Below are 16,716 nucleotides of genomic sequence, written 5' to 3' on the forward strand. Positions count from 1 at the left end.
CATACATGAGGTGTCTAAAGTCGTCAAACTCAGAGGCAGGGGGCAGAATGTCAGTTGACAGGGCCTGGGGACAGGTGGAATTGGGGAGCTATTGTTCAATGGGTGTAACGTTTCAGTTACACAAGAGGAGCGATTTCTGGAGATCTGCTGTACATCATGCCACTAGTTTACAGTCTTGTACTATGCACTTTAAAGAAGTCGTCAAGAGGGTAGCTCCCATGTTAAGTGTTCTTACCACAATTAAAAAAAAAAACCTAACAGGAAAAAAAAAACTGTTTGGTTTTGCTGCATGTTACAGAGGTCTTTAACATTTATTTAGCAAATGGTGACCAATAGAATTGTTCTATATGAACTCAAAACGAAGTAAACATAATCTGTTTCACAGATCAGATAATCTGTATCACATAATCTATATTGTTCTCATTAGCATTGGTTGTAATCCCTTTCCCCCATCCTTCCATTGTTATGGTAAAAAGAATGAACATGTCTATCCTCTAGATAGTGTAGGATTTAAGTCTATTTCTGAAATTTGAGGCTGTTCTCTGTAATACTTGCATATGTAAACCATAAAAGTATTAAAATTTATAGACATCGATCATGGTGTTAGACACTGTTTGTATTCTTTAACCTTTCTCTGATTTGGTTCAAAAATGATTTTTAATTAACAACAACTTGAGTAAACAGTATAGAGTGTAATATTATGTAGTTCACTAGAAACAACAATAACTATTTATAACAAAATCTAACTATAAATTTAATAAAATAAATAGATTTATGTAGTTCATAAACCAAGGGAAAGAAGAGGATCATAATTTAGAGATCGCCTTCTCTTTCTCTATTTTACTTTATTCCTGAGTAGAAAGACTGAATTTAGGAGCAGCCAGAAGTCATAGAGACAGAGTTTAAAAGCTCTTCTCTTTTTAGCAACTTTTGTGCCTGCTTTAAATTGATCATTTGTTTCATCAGCTAATCCTCAAGTAGAGGGCATGTCCTTTCCACTTGCAAAATTCTCTTACATAAGTTGAATTCCCTCCTTATCACCTCCAGCCAATAAGCACTTTATTTTCTTTTTTGTTTCTTGTTAGGAAAAAGAGGGGGAAAAAAAATCAGCTCATAACTATTTGCTGGAGCTGTCTGCATTTTAACCCCAGACTATGAACGGACATCAGAATGCCCTTATGATATTTTGCACAAAGGCTCAGTGTTCGTGGCTCTGCTCAGAGAACCCAAAATAGCATTCAGTAAGCGGTGACATACTGAGGGTCTTGGTACTACAAGCACAAGTGTCTGTAACTCAGAGCAATGTGGCTCATGTAAGGTTGGATGAGAAGCCTGTGAAGCAAAATTAGGGCAAACGCTCCTGCTATTCTTCATGTGTTTCACGTGAAGTTTGAATTTGTCTCTTCAGACCTTATTGAACTTGAAGATATACAGGTAAGAATGCGATCATCAGGCAAGTATTGATTATATAAGCTAACTCAATGAAAATAGAGCGAAAAAGTACTTGAAAAACTCTCTAATTTTCCCTTCAAAAGGAAAAATTTCTAAAACTCTCTAAACTTGATGTGTACATTGAACATTCTCTAAAACAAAGATCAATTTAGCATCTCTGCAATTCAGATTCAGGAAAATAAAAGTTCTTTATATCTAGAAAATTTAAAACATGTTCCTTGGGAGGAATGTAGCATCTTTCTCCAGGATTTTGTTTCTTAATTTTTTAAAAAATATTTACCACTCTACTATCAGATGCCATGCCAAGGTTTAAAGTTATAAACCTTATAAATATGTGGAAATATTTATTTACAGAATAAATATTTTTTAAATAATAAATTACTTATTTCTTAGTAAATGATATTTAGTGTGGAGATTTCCACATATCTGAATAAAACTATATGTTTCTTTGAAGGATAATTTCTTATTAAAGTTAATATATACTTATTTTATTTTCTTTCTTTTTGTCAGGTTTTTTGGTTATCAAATTTTTCATTGACTTTCAAAAATTCTTAAAGTGAAAAAGCTTAAGTAATTAAGAATGTTACAAAAATAATAATAATAAAAGCAAACTATTGAGCACATTATGAATACAAATACATACATATTCAAACATGTAGACATATTAGCTTTCAATCTATTATATTCATTACATGAAGGTTAATTCATCAAATATGAAATACACAAAACTAATAATTAAGAAAATGCAAATTGTGAAAGGGATTGTTATTGTCTCAATTCTGATTTGTTGCAAGCAATTTTAATTGGGTTACTAATTTTAATAAAATATTTCAATGTAAATTTGCCAAAGCATTTAGTAACTCTATAACTGGCATATGAAATAACAGAGGAAGAAGTTAACAAAATGTATAAGTAGAATATCAAATGTTTTCTCAGATTATGTAAATTTATAGTTCAGTTCTATCAGTTTATTTTTTTAATTACTGTATCTGGAGAGAAGACTTTTCATTTGCATAAAATATGTGCTAATTTTTAATTACAGTTGAGACATATCTATATATTAGATGTATTTGCAATATCAAATAAAGTAATAAAATAGTATACTTTCACATAATATTATTTATTTCAAATTCAAAGTACTTTAAATGTCTAAATATTGCTAATATGCAAATATATATTTATAATTTTAAATTTGAAAATATTTAGATTTCAATATAATCTAAATATTTCTGTTTACCAAGTGTTTTTAACAAAATATTTAAAAATATTTCCAGTAAGAATAAACACAAATTTATAGGTATAGAATTGCTTAAATTTTTAAATAATGAGTGTATGAAATCTAGAAATCATTTGCTCTGTTATTCTTTATATGTTTTCTTTACTAACACTTTTTTACCAATGACTGAAACGAATCAGATCATTAGGTAAATTATATAAAATTTTTAGTTTCAGTTTTAGCATGTTTTTTATTTGTTTCCTTTTATGGTTAAAAACACACACACTTTCACACAATTTGTAGAAATCTTAAATCATAGATTATCTACTTACGCATTTTGTTTTATTTTGTTTTCTCCTTAGAAATATTTCTAAGGTACTTATCTGCAGAAAATTTTTTAAAATTATTCAATTAAATTATCATAAATTGAAGTTTCTTTAAACTGATGTGCACAAATTCCCATGCATTCATAAGAAACCTATTGTTTAGAAATTTATCATAATATACTACGTGTCATTTGATAAATAATAATCAATAGCTAATTATGAATTGATAGTGAACTTTTTGTCAGTCATGCTATTAACATTATTTTATATGTAAAGTGTTATAGTATAGTATTTGACATGTTATTGAGTAGCAATGCAATAGGAATAAATGCGTTACACAGTTTGAAAGAGCATACTGATTTTTTATTTCCCTTTCTTTAGATTAGGATTTAATGATACTGACCCTAATATTTGAGGACTATGCTGATGAACATGAGAAACTGGAACTTTTATATTCTGTTGTCATGATGACTTTCCTTAATAACTATGATCATCTAATACCTGTATCTTTGCTCTGGTGTAACAGATTAAGGAAAAACACAAATACAGAACTTCATAACCCATAAGAATCCTTTCTTTCTCACAGTGCTGGTAACAACTCATAATCTGAGAAATGAATGAGTTCCTTTTGCCATGGTGACCGTGAAGATGTTTGACCTTTCTTTTAAAGACTCGCAGTGTGAGAGGTTTCTTGCCACCACTCACTTGAGAGAATTCAGCTCAAATGCTCTAAAAATCTACCTTTTCACAACTTCTAGAAAATCAGTTTCTTTTTGAGACAATTTATGCCCTTTTGAAATAATGCATGAATATTCAGAAGTGATCAAGTCAGACAATTCTTGTTTCACATAAAAAAAAAAAAGGGCTCTAGAATTAATAAAGTAGAAATATTTTTGACAGAAGTTTATCTTGTTAATTAGTACTCCGTAAAAGACATTCAGGATCATCAAAAAATGTCTTAAAGTTAAAGGAAAACATGTAATTTTTCAGAGACTCTGCTTTGGCATATTAAATCAAGTTTGAAATGTTATCACAGAACAGTGACTTATCAACATACAAAATCAGTACATTTACATTTTATCTGCTCCTTCCTTCTAAGAACTTACGTGATAAATGAATTCCGTAAATTAGCAGGATAGTATATTAAAGTGGGAGTACTTTTGGCACATCAGTTGTGGCTAAAAATAACCTAGGTAATTTTCTCTAAGTGCAAAATTTAGAAATGTCATTCCTGTAGAAATGAGGAAATTGTACATAAATCATGGGAAAGGAAAATGCCACCATTTTTCTGCCTTTAAGTTGAATTATAGCTGAATTGTTTTCAAGAGTTTGCCATCTATTTTATTCTTAAAAATCTCTAGTGGGGCATCAGTGACCTCCTTTTTTAAGAGATTTGGATTTTTTGTCTTGTTTTGGTTTTGGCCACAAGGCTTGTGGAATGTTAAGTCTGCTGAACCCAGGCTCTCAGCAGTGAAAGCGCAGAGTCCTAACCACTGGACCCCTAGAGAATTCTCATTACCTCTTTTTTTGTTTGTTTGACTTTTTTAAGTATTTTATTGAAGTTAGTTGATTCACAATGTTGTGTTAATTTCTATTGTACAAAAAGTGATTCACATCCATTCCCTTCTCTGTTCCCTTCTCCAGATCTTCCTGACCCATTCTGTATCGCAAGTGAATTCTTTCCTGTCTGAGCCACCGGGGAAGCCCTCTTTTTCATATTATTTCCCTTTATGGTTTATCACAGGATATTGGATACAGTTTCCTGTGCTATACCATAGGACTTTGTTGTTCACGCATTCTCTACATGATAGTTCGCATCTGCTAATCCCACACCCCCAGTTCATCCTTCCCTCACCATCCTCCCCTGGCAGTCACAGGTTCCCTCTCTCATATCTCTGAGTCTGTTTCTGTTTCATAGATAAGTTCACTTGTGTTATATTTTATTTTTTATATTGTTAATTTTTTTATTTGCAACATCTTTACTTATCATTCATTTAATTGCCCTACAAATGAGATCTCAAACACTAATTTCTATGTTAAAATTGTTTATTAATTCCAAGTGGGCAGAGACATGTATCTGCTTTCTTGTCATTTGCAACTACTTCGAGAGACACATCTACCACTGTAGATGTGGTTAGTCACTCTTCAATTCACTCTTTTCTAATTCTTGAGAAACACGTATAAAATTCTTGACCTATTCATCACGATGCACCAGCCTTTGGTTTTTGTTTATAATTAATTAAAAGAAGCCAAATCTGGACACTTCAGGTACACATTGGCACTTGTTATGGACTCTTCTGGTGATAACTTAAAAAAGATATCTATTTTTCATGTTCATTTGTAATACTGATTTTCTTATTAAATATAACTCACTATCAAACTCTACTTTCTGGATAGCATATAGTTTCTCTGCCAAGAAACTATGTAACTATCATTGTCATAATTCTGTCCAAAACTTCTTTAAACACTGACTGGTTGTATATATCAAAAATTGCTCAACTAGCTTCAACAATTAGATTTCCAAATTTTTTACACAACAAACAATGCATTGCAATAATGCATTGCATTTCTAAATGTCAGTTTATTTCTGTAGGATAGAGTTTTGGACCTGAGTCTAGGAGATTAAACAGTCTGAAATTCATAACATTCCTGAAAGATATTTTCTAATTTCAAAATATCATTCCAAGTTATTTTGCTGGTATGAGAAACAAGTAATAACAAGAAGCTATGGATTGGGAATTTAGAGGTCATAGGAGATTAGTGCATATCTTTGAAAGATTTATGAGGTAGAATTGACCATAGATGAAGCTTGAATATGCATGAGAGGTAAAGGAGGAAAACATTAAACAGGGAATTTTTATTCAACTGAGAGTTTCTGAGTGGAGGCTGGTTTTATTTGGTGAAAGAAACAACATAATGATGATGTGGAGGGCCCGTTCCAGTATTCTTGCCAGAAAAATCTCATGGGCAGAGGAGCCTGGTGCTCTCCACAGGGTCAAAAGGGTCAGACACAACTGAAGTGACTGAGCACTCATGCACGCAATGATATAGAATGAAGAATAAAAGATGATCATTGAGATGCCTCTTGGCAAATAGGCTTGTAGATCAGGAAATAGATATGTATAGACTATTCAGGAGATTGCTTTGTGATGCTTCAGTATATAAATATTAATTGAAGCTGTAAAACCAAGAGATAAACATGTACTGAATGGGCAAAAAATTTTTTAAGAACGGAACTTCAGAATTTAGGGCAAGAAAATGAAATGGAGATTCTATAGGCAAAAGAGAAACACAAATGTGTATGGAGATTTGCAAACTGAAAAAGGGAGCGATTTTAAAAGCAGTGTGGTTATTGTGAAGACAACAATATGTTATACCACTGTGAAGTTAATTTTACAGTCATAAGTAAATGTATGTTTTAGATTTCGTTATAATGGAAAATCCCATTTGATCTCGATAGGTTGTTTGCATTGCAGTATTAGGGTGGGGGAAACATAAATTGCATTTTTCTGTAGACTGCATGAGAGAACCTGAAGACAGTGAATGGACATTTATTCTGCAATGGTTCCCCTCCACTTGCTCTGATATTTACTTTTGGATGGTGTGCCTTTTGAATTAGTGTTCTAATTTCCTGATCTTTTGATCCAGTTTTCTATATCTATGCATCATTATTCTAGTACCTAAGAAATTTTCTCATATTTATCATTTAACCACCCCTCACCCCACCTTTTAAAGACTAGTCATTAGATTGGACTTCATTAGATGTTTTTTTCTGGTAATAACTAAGGTGATTGATTTAGACATTCCCAAATATCATTACGGGCTTCCCTGGTGGCTCGGTGGTAAAAAAAAAAAATCCTCCTGCCAGTGTAAGAAATGCAGGTTTGATCTCTGGGTCAGAAAAATCCCCTAGAGAAAGACTTGACAACTCACTCCAGTATTTTTGGCTGGAAAATCCTATGGACAGTAAGCTTCTACTCCAAAACCTGACTTTTCACATAATAGAAACTGCATACATTAGCCTTGGGTGTATAAACCTGATATGTGTGCTTAGTCACTCAGTTGTGTCCGACTCTTTGTGACCATTTGGACTGTAGCCCACCAAACTCCTCCGCCATTAGTATGCAGTCTGCAGCAAGTATTTCCTATTATTCTGGCCCTGCCTTGGAGGGAGCTCTTTCGTCCACCATTTAAGCAGTATTCATATTAACAGCTAACTCCTTTGATTTTTTATATCCGTGGTAATGGGGACTCCTACACAGTCTAAGGATGGATTAATTAGAGGGTTCTGAAGAAATCTGGGATTATGAATGTCTAAATTAATGGCTTGTTTTATGGCTTAATACTAACTACCTTTGTTGTGCATTTGGCATGTTCCAGGTGCAGTCCCAATTCATTTTACCTGACTTATCACAACATACACAAAAGTCAGGTATGTTATCTCATTTTGCAGTTGGAGAAACTCAGTCTGAGACTGTTTAAGTACATTAGTTAGTGCATGCAGGCTGACTCTTTGTGACCTCAGGGACTGCAGCCCACCAGGCTCCTCTGTCCATGGGATTCTCTAGGTTAGAATACTGGAGTGGGTTGCCATTTCCTTCTCCAGGGGATCTTCCCAACCCAGGGATCCAACCAGTGTCTCTTACATCTCCTGCATTTACCACTAGAGACAGTTGGGAAGCCATACCTCAGTTAGTACCATGCAACTATTGTCTATAGATGTACAAGTCTTTACATTTTATTCAGATTCTTCTTAATAGCATTAATTTAATGTTACTAAATGAGAATTTAAACAAGTAATATAATTAAGAAAAAGAGCCGGTTGAAAATTCCGCAGTTCATTTGATTTAATTCTTTACTTCATGCCATACCTTTGTCTACTATCACAGATTTGCAGTCATTATTATCCTTAATAACCATCCATTCTAGATATAATATGGCAACCAGAAAGTTACCGCTACATGATCAGAGCCACACAGTAAAAGTCAGGCTGAGAACTAGAGCAAATTGTTCTCTTGAAGAGAGAGGAAGCAGGATAAGGTGGGAAATGTCTGCTTGGAACATCCACCTGACCACGTAGTGCACCTCTATCCTAAGAACAGCCTCCAGACAGGTGCTTAGATAACACAGGGCATGCACAAGACCATCAACCGAGCTGTGGGAAAATATAAGAATTTCTGTTTTTGTTGTTTTATCTCGTTCTTTTGCATCTCATTTTCCGTTTGTTTTGTGAAATACCTGTAGGGTCATAAAAGTTGTAGAAGTAAATGATTAGTATACACATACATAGCAAACGTTGGAGGCCCCCTGAAGCTTTTTTTTTTTTTTTCTGATTAGAGTATATAAAATATGAAAGTTGGGAAACCACTGCTCTAAAAATAAACCCTGGCCAATATCCGCACACATATTTGTTTTCCAAAATGCCATCCATATTCCAAAATCCTTCAAGCACATTGGTTAAAGGTACCCACTCAGAAGGAAGCAAGCTCCCTGAGTTTAACTCCAACCCCACCGAGTATTACATGGCTAAGCAAAGCTAGTTAACCTACATGTGCACATTTTCTGCATTCATAAAATAGCAACATAGATAGAACGCGTACATAGAAATGTAAGACAAATCATTTAAAAATGGCGTACTGTTTGTTGTTATAATCATGGAGTAAGCATTCAATATTAGTTAGATAAGATGATGATAATAACGATGAAGGTGGTGATGGTGCTGGGAGTGTCCTCAGTGTTGTATTTGCCTTAGAATCAGCTTTAGAGACTTAAAAATACCTGACTGAATCAGAAACTGTGGAGTGGAAAAGCCACATTTTATCCCAATTTTCATTTCAAACTAATGTAGAATAAGTGTGTAAATCATTTCCCACAGCTAGAGGGAGTGGACCAACCATGTTACTGTTTACACATGAAAAGATTAGGGCATTCTCTTCATGCATAGTAAAAAATTGTAAACTAAAGAAAATGTAATCAGGTCCAACATAAAATAATAATAGAATTGTCACATATGTTCACAGTTTAGTATAAAAACCATTACTACCATTGTCAAAAAAGTATTTTTGCTTAAATGCTTTTAATATTTCACCCAGTTCATCTGAATCCAATACTATATGGTTCTGTGATACTATTTTATGAATTTTAAAATTGTGCTTTGATCCTACACACACAGATACACATGTACACATAACACAAGCAAAATAGCAGAGTGTATGACTTTAAACTTTCTTTTCATTCACTAAGATTTGGGCCTTTAAAAAATCCATGTTTATATTATGCCTTTTTCAATAACAAAATCATATTTTCCACACCATTTGGCAGTGGTGCTTACTAAGTATTGCTTTTGATGGTAGAATAAATTTATAGATATTATAGTTATAAAGAAGCTGTACTGAAAAAATTGATCATTGAAGAAAGGAGCATTTGGTTGATATATTTGACTAGGCTTTATGTAGCTACTAATACAACATCAGCAAAAATAGTCAGAGTACAGCTGTGCCTTTATTTACTATAGTAAGAAGTGGCCTAAAAGATTTCCAATAAGTGAAGAACAAAATAATATATTTACAATGGAAATTGAGGATTAAATAATAAATGTTGCAATACATTCTTAAGAGACTAGAATATATTGTTGGTAAGAAGAAAAATATTTTTTACTTTATCTTATCTTTGTAGAGATAAATAAGTTCAAATTGACAGGTAGCATTTATGTAATGAATATAATTAACCAATAATGTGCATCGTCATGCAAAACAATGTTTTAGGTGAAAAAGTGCCTCACTTTGCATGATTCTATGATTGTGGAATTCTCAACTCTTTAATTTATAGGTACAAAGCTTTTCATTAAATGTTGATGGTAAATAAATAAAGAGAAAACAACTCATATATACACATATCAATACAGACGAGTCTAACTCATTGATTAAATATTCAATTTGAGAAGGCTTTCCATGATATCTCATTCAAGCAGATTTTTAAATGCTGAATATATATATGTTCTATATATCTATAGGGTAGGTAGTTTTTTATCTATAGAAATAAATATCTTTATCTATAAATCTCTTTACATTCAAGATAATAGTTATCTTTTTAGTGCATTTCGAAGATTCATAATATTTCACTATGTAAATATTAACGTTAAAATATAAAAAGCTAATACTTGAAAAGTTTTATAACACTTATTTTGCTCAAGTAAAAAATACTTGTCAAAGTAGACTGATAAGTAATTGCTGAATTCTGGATGGATTTCCAGTTGTTTTTAATATGTTTATATGTGTATATGTATAGATATGTAGTATAACTATCTTTACACATTTTAATTACATAGGAATATAATATGTATTATAAACAATATATTATATACATATTTGCCTTAATGTGTGTGAGTGTTTGTGTATGTTTTGTGTGTGTGTAACAAATCATTCATATTGCCTATTTGAGTCTTAGGATTTGATGTACAATGCATAATTGAGAATAGTTCATGTATATTTGCGCTTTCTTTTTGAAAATTTTAGACCTGCCACTATTTTCTTAATGTATGAATGTAGATTTATCTTTAGTTATATATTTCTTTTTGTATATGCTGCTCTCAAATTCCTTTCATCTTTATAATCATACATAAAGTGGATAGTAAAATATTTAATTATTTACAGTAACATTTTATGTCTACTTTTCTTGTTTCCAACTATTAAATGCCATTGTTTTAAATTATAATTAATATCATTGATAATATCATTGACTATAAACAGCTAATAAAGAAATATTTTCTGCTTGCCACCTCAAATCATAGGAATGGTACCAGAGGGAACATCAGTCTATATATTTATCTATATTCAAATATAGCTCTAAACAAAAAAAAAATACCTTAATTAAATTATCTCAGAAAGTAAAGATATACATTATACACCCCGGGGCAGGGGTGGGGGAAATCTAAAATCTATTATTTTACAGAAAGTTCATTATCCTAGCTAACCTTAATTTTAAAAGTCATTCATTATGACTTTGATGAAATGAAGTTTCCTTTCAAGTGTTTATTTTTAATGGAATACCTGAAGCTGATTTTAGTATTTCATAGATTGCAGCCATGCATGTAAAATATCCTGGTATTAAATGCTTAAGAAATGTACCCAAATCAGAACACACCAGATAGATGAGGGAATCCCAAAGAAAAATATACTCAGTATAAAATATTTTAAGCATATGCTTTAAAAATACTGAAGAAATGGCAGAGGAATTAATTCAGGACTTAATATTGTGGAGAAAATATCCCAGAAAAATGAGGACTGAACTTAACTAGAGAAACGAAGATTTGATATAATGCACAAGAAGTTAACTGAATTATACAGGCTATGGAGATTTGTGGCCCATTTGACTACGCTTAATATCTGAACTTGAAAATTACTTAACTTGGGCAGCTATTTGAAATAATGTTTTTGAAATTACTATGCAAATACACTTGTCCCTGGGCACATCATATTTCTCCCCATCTCTGACCCTATTCAACTTCTTGTATCCTTTCAGGTTAGGCATTTTTATCTCTTCTGTTACTCTGACAAGTCTTTATTCCAGCTATTATCTATAGCTGGCCTCTGTGACCTGCTTTCCCTCATTAGTTTCTATAAGCTCACTTTCATCTTTCTTCTTTTTTAAAATGGGAGTTAATAATTAGTATCTCATTGAATTAAAGGAATATTAACTGGAAAATACAGGGAGTACCTCCTATGGTGTTAAGAATCTAGTTGGTGATTTTATTGGCGTGCTAAGCTATGTAACCAAGTTCTCAGCAATCTTCTACCACAAATGCTTGAGTCAGTGGGGGGTGCAGTCACTCATTGTCTCAAGCTTGATTGAAACTCCATCCTCTCATAACTACAGCATCTGGTTGCCTAAGAAAGGAAAGATAAACACAAAAGAACTATTCCAACGTCTTATATTGCTTCTGTTCTGAAATAATAGATGTGTGGTTTTTATTTCTATTTCATTAACAAAATAAAATGCATAACCCTCCCCAATTGTGGTAGGGTTATTGCTAAACCATGATAATGTCTACCACAGCAATCAAAAGATTTTAGTTCCTTTTTTACTCTCTTATTTCAGATGCCAGTCACAGCCTTTTCTGCTCACTAATTGTTTAGATGTTAGAGATGGTTAAGGAAATCCTACAGAACTAAAGTTAGGCTTTTCTTAGAAATAAGATGAAAGGGAAGATATCTTGTTAACAATTACAATGGTCTCTGAGACTGGAATCACCTAGTGTCACTTGGAAGCTTTGCCTATAATTTTTGCAAATATCTCAACCTCAGCATTTCCAAACCTACTTAATCTCTTTTGAATTCCAGTTAGCCATCAAATTTTGTTAATCCTGTTTCCATATTATTCATCATAGTACTCATTCATATTATCTGTTTCTGTGAACCGTGATTGACTTGAATATTGGAATGCTCTGGAGCCTTCAATTGGGCAACAAACTGTCATGGTGGTTGGGAGAAACAGAACAACCATTTCAAAGTCCTGGAATTACAGATGCCTTTCAGCACTCCTAGAAAATTAAAATTATTTCTTGAAAACTGACCTCATATTAACTAATGGTTAAACAAATATAAATGAAATATGAAGGAAGACATTGAGCTGGGAAATGGTACAATAGGTAATAATAGTCCCCAAGATATTTCAACTGAAACAGTTCAAGAACTTAATACTTTTGTATTATTAATATCCTTGCTTCTGCATTTAAGTAAGTAGTAGTTGTGGTTTAGTTGCTCGGTCATATCTGACTCTTGAGACCCCATGGACTGAAACCCTCCAGAGTCCTCTGTCCATAGGATTTCCCTGGCAAGAATACTGGAATGGGTTGTCATTTCCTTCTCCAGGGGACCTTTAGACTCAGGGATTGAACCTCAGACTCCTGCATTGCAGGCAGATTCTTTACTGACTGAGCCACCAGTGAAGCCCATTTAAGTAAGTAGAAAGTGAAAGTGAAGTCGCTCAGTCTTGTCCAACTCTTTGGGACCACATGGACTGTAGCCCACCAAGCTCCTCTGTCCATGGGATTTTCCAGGCAACAGTACTAGAGTGGGTTGCCATTTCCTTCTCCAGGAGATCTTCCCGACCCAGGGATCGAACCTGGGTCTCCCACATTGCAAGCAGACACTTTACCATCTGAGCCACCAGGAATCTATCTTTTAAATAGATTCATGCAAATACAAAGTATCTTTTGAAATGTATATTGAGGCAGTTCCACAATCTTGGAAAAAATGAACTTCATGGCACAGTCTGTAACCTTCCCCCAACTATCCTATAAGGAATGATAAAGGTGCTTATGGAAAAAGTGGGGTTGTTAAGAGGCATTCCTTGTTTTTCTTTTATAAAAAAAATCTGTCAAATTGAAAGAGAAAAAGGAAAAGAATCTCAAACTACTTCCCTTGTGGTAATAATACCGCTCACAGCCCCCAGAGCCTCATTTTCCAGCCCTAAGGTTTTATAGAATTTACTTGCTTCACACATTTAGATTCTAATATGAAACATTAGACATGCTTCTGTAAATTAATAAAGAGAAATATGTTATCTTATTTTTAAGTAGCATTTTAGAAACTAGGACTTTAAGAGTTTATTTCTTTAAGCTTTGAAACTTCCTGACCATTGCAAAGTGTGTCTTTTGATATATTCTTTTGGCCAAGCCTACCCAACTATTTTCTGAAGACAGAGACATTGTATTAATTGCCATCTGCTTGTCTCTATGAGGAGCTAGCTAAGTTGAGCTTAGTTTCAGCTTTACACAAGCCTTTCAGAATACATTATATTTTATAAGTTTTCACAGATGGAATAATTATCTTTATATAACCAGGAAGAGGTCATAGAAAAGACAATTTCTAATTAGATTCAGTAACAAACTGTATAAGTGCATAGATTATAATATTTTTCATCCCTTAAGTCATAATTAGTCTTCTTTGAAATGTAATTGTTCTGAGTCACAGTGGGATCATTTTCAGCCCATATATGCCCATCCAATATCACACATTGCTTCAAGCATGACAATGTTTATCTGTCATAGTCACTTAGCATACTTGGAAAAAAAATAATGACATTCAAATCCTTTGAAAATACTTGTAGAACACATGTATTAGGGACAATGTCTCCTACACCACGTTTGCAATAGTCATTTATAAAGTTTTTATATGTGCAAGAAGTTTGCAGAAATAATAGCAGTTGACTACTTTACTTCAAGGTTTAAAGATAAAGAAATCACTAGGTATTTACTACCTAGGCATAGGTTGCCATTCTTATAGAATTAGTTTAAAATACTCACACAACACATAGTATGCATCAGACAGTGTTCTGTGTACATTGAACCATTTAATCAAGATAACAACCCCAAGTGATATGCCTTATTTTATTGTCATTTTTCATATGACAAAACTGAGGCAAGCGGGTAGTGTTAGTCGCTGAGTCGTGTGCGACTCTTTGTGATCCCACGGGCTGTAATCTCCAGGTTCCTCTGCTCATGGGATTCCCAGGCAGGAATGGCGGAGCTCGTATTGCCCATCACACAGCCGTGTGTGGTGGGGCTGGTCTTGTCATAGCCATGCTTGCTCGACAGGTGGCGCCCTTAACCCCATCAAGCGGACTTAGAACATTGCATTTCCACATACTTGGGAGAGTCACCTCACTCTGGAAGCAGTCAACTCTTGATCTTCATTATAGTGCTACATAACCTTACTTTATCTAAAATAGCTTCATAATTCATTATAAAACTATGCATATATCTTTATTAGCTAAATAAATATTAATACTAAAAAATAGAAACACATATTCTTTTACTCCATTTATAAATCCTCAATTCAGAGATGATTTCTATTTGCATTTGAGGGCGTAGTCTTCCAGGCTTTCTTCTCTGAATTTGTCTACATTTATGGTCAAATTAATGGAATCATTTTGTACCTAATTTCTTTTTTCACCTAGCAAAGTGTTGCAGCATATTTCCATTTCATTAAGTGCCTTTACAGTATAACATTTACTGGCTGAATAACATGAATGATGTTATCATGAATTGTGGGCTTCCCTGGTAGCTCAGTTGGTAAAGAATCTGCCTGCCATGCAGGAGACCCGGTTTCGATCCCTGGGTTGGGAAGATCCCCTGTAGAAGGGAATGGCAACCCACTGTAGTATTCTTACCTGGAGAATCCCATGGACAGAGGAGTCTGGCAGGCTACTGTCCATGGGGTCACAAGAGTCAGACACAACTTAGAGACTAAACCACCACCAACATGAATTTTGAAATTTGTTTTCTATTCACTTGTTTCTTTGTCATCTGTGAGAGCAATTTTTTAAATCTTCTCCAAATGATTAGATACAAGGTATTCAGGGATTTTTCCAGTGTTTCCAGTGTTTTAAAATTATACAAGGAGTTGGGAGGGGGGATCGGGATGGGGAATACATGTAAATCCATGGCTGATTCATGTCAATGTATGACAAAAACCACTACAATATTGTAAAGTAATTAGCCTCCAACTAATAAAAATAAACGGAAAAAAAAATACAAGGAGAGAAAAATATGGAGAAATATATATGAGTTTATCTCCTAAAATACTGTTTTAGAATATTTTTTTAGATATTAGAAATACAACACTTTTATTCATCCGTATTACATGTTTTCACGAGAATGTTATATGAAAAAAAGATTTCAAAAAATAAAGTGCTTTGACAGCAGTCACACAGGAAAATACATATGAGAAATAGCCTGTGGACCTGCAATGGCTAAATTAAAATTAGATTATAAAACTGGTAAAGACATAGTTAAGTTTTGTACATATTGATTGCATTGGCAACATGTAGTGAGGAATATATTCCAAAAGGAGTTCAGGTGAACCTTCAGTAGAGAGTTATATAAAGATTTAGCCTTGAAGTTGTAAGAATGAATCCCATTTTGGTAGCTTGTGGAAGGGAAATAAAAGGTGGGATACCAGATTTTTTTTTTTTTTAATGAGATTTTGCCAGTGTGCATTTCATCAACTGAACTCTGTATCTTCCCACTGTGGAATATTTTGCAAGGGCATTTTCAATCTTATCAATGCACAGCCTTCCAAAACGGGGCTCATTAATCCACAGCCCTCCCTGAAAGTGAGTGAAAGTCACTCAGCAGTGACTCTTTGTGACCCCATGGACTGCCCTCTCTGCTGCTCCAAAACAGAGTTCACAACAGCCAGCCCAGGAATGAACTGACTCCACATTTTAGGACACCGCACAAGTAATGTTGGAGAAGGCTATAATGTCAAAGAGGGCTTAGGAGATTTCAGCCACTACACTGCTTCATCTGTAGCATACACTGTCAATCCACAGTAAATAAGTAAAATCTAAGTCTAATGAGAATTCATAAACAGAACAAAGAAAAAGGTCTTTTACATTCTAAATCTCTGAAGAAAGAATTAACACATGGTTGATTATAATTTTTGGTTCAAAAATTGCCTTCCTTCTCACTCATATCTGCAAGCTATATCCACTCATTTCTTATTATATTCCTATTAGCAGTTCTGAGAAAGCCATTTAAAAGCCTTTATTTATAATGTCACTCCAAGAGACTGCCAAGTTTCCCTTGATTTTTAAGAGATCACAAATAGGATTAAGTTTCTATATTTATCTGATCCACACTTCCCCAGCTTCAACTTTTATCTTCCCCCACATAGCCACCAAATCCATCATTCTGACTTATTCTTTCCTTTTCTTTGT

The 16,716-nt window shown here is 33.6% G+C and overlaps 1 protein-coding gene across 1 annotated transcript in view; it reads left to right on the forward strand.

Annotated features, from left to right (window-relative positions):
• Nucleotides 1-1,181: 1,181 nt before the first annotated feature.
• Nucleotides 1,182-16,716, forward strand: part of CDH19 (cadherin 19) — a 71,309-nt gene continuing 55,774 nt past the window's right edge. The window contains exon 1 of the mRNA XM_043889528.1: nt 1,182-1,434. The gene's annotated coding sequence lies outside the window, so the exon portion shown is untranslated. The remainder of the gene's footprint in view (nt 1,435-16,716) is intronic.

The sequence above is a fragment of the Cervus elaphus genome, chromosome 27 (genome assembly GCF_910594005.1).
Source record: "Cervus elaphus chromosome 27, mCerEla1.1, whole genome shotgun sequence".
Taxonomy (NCBI): Eukaryota; Metazoa; Chordata; class Mammalia; order Artiodactyla; family Cervidae; genus Cervus; species Cervus elaphus.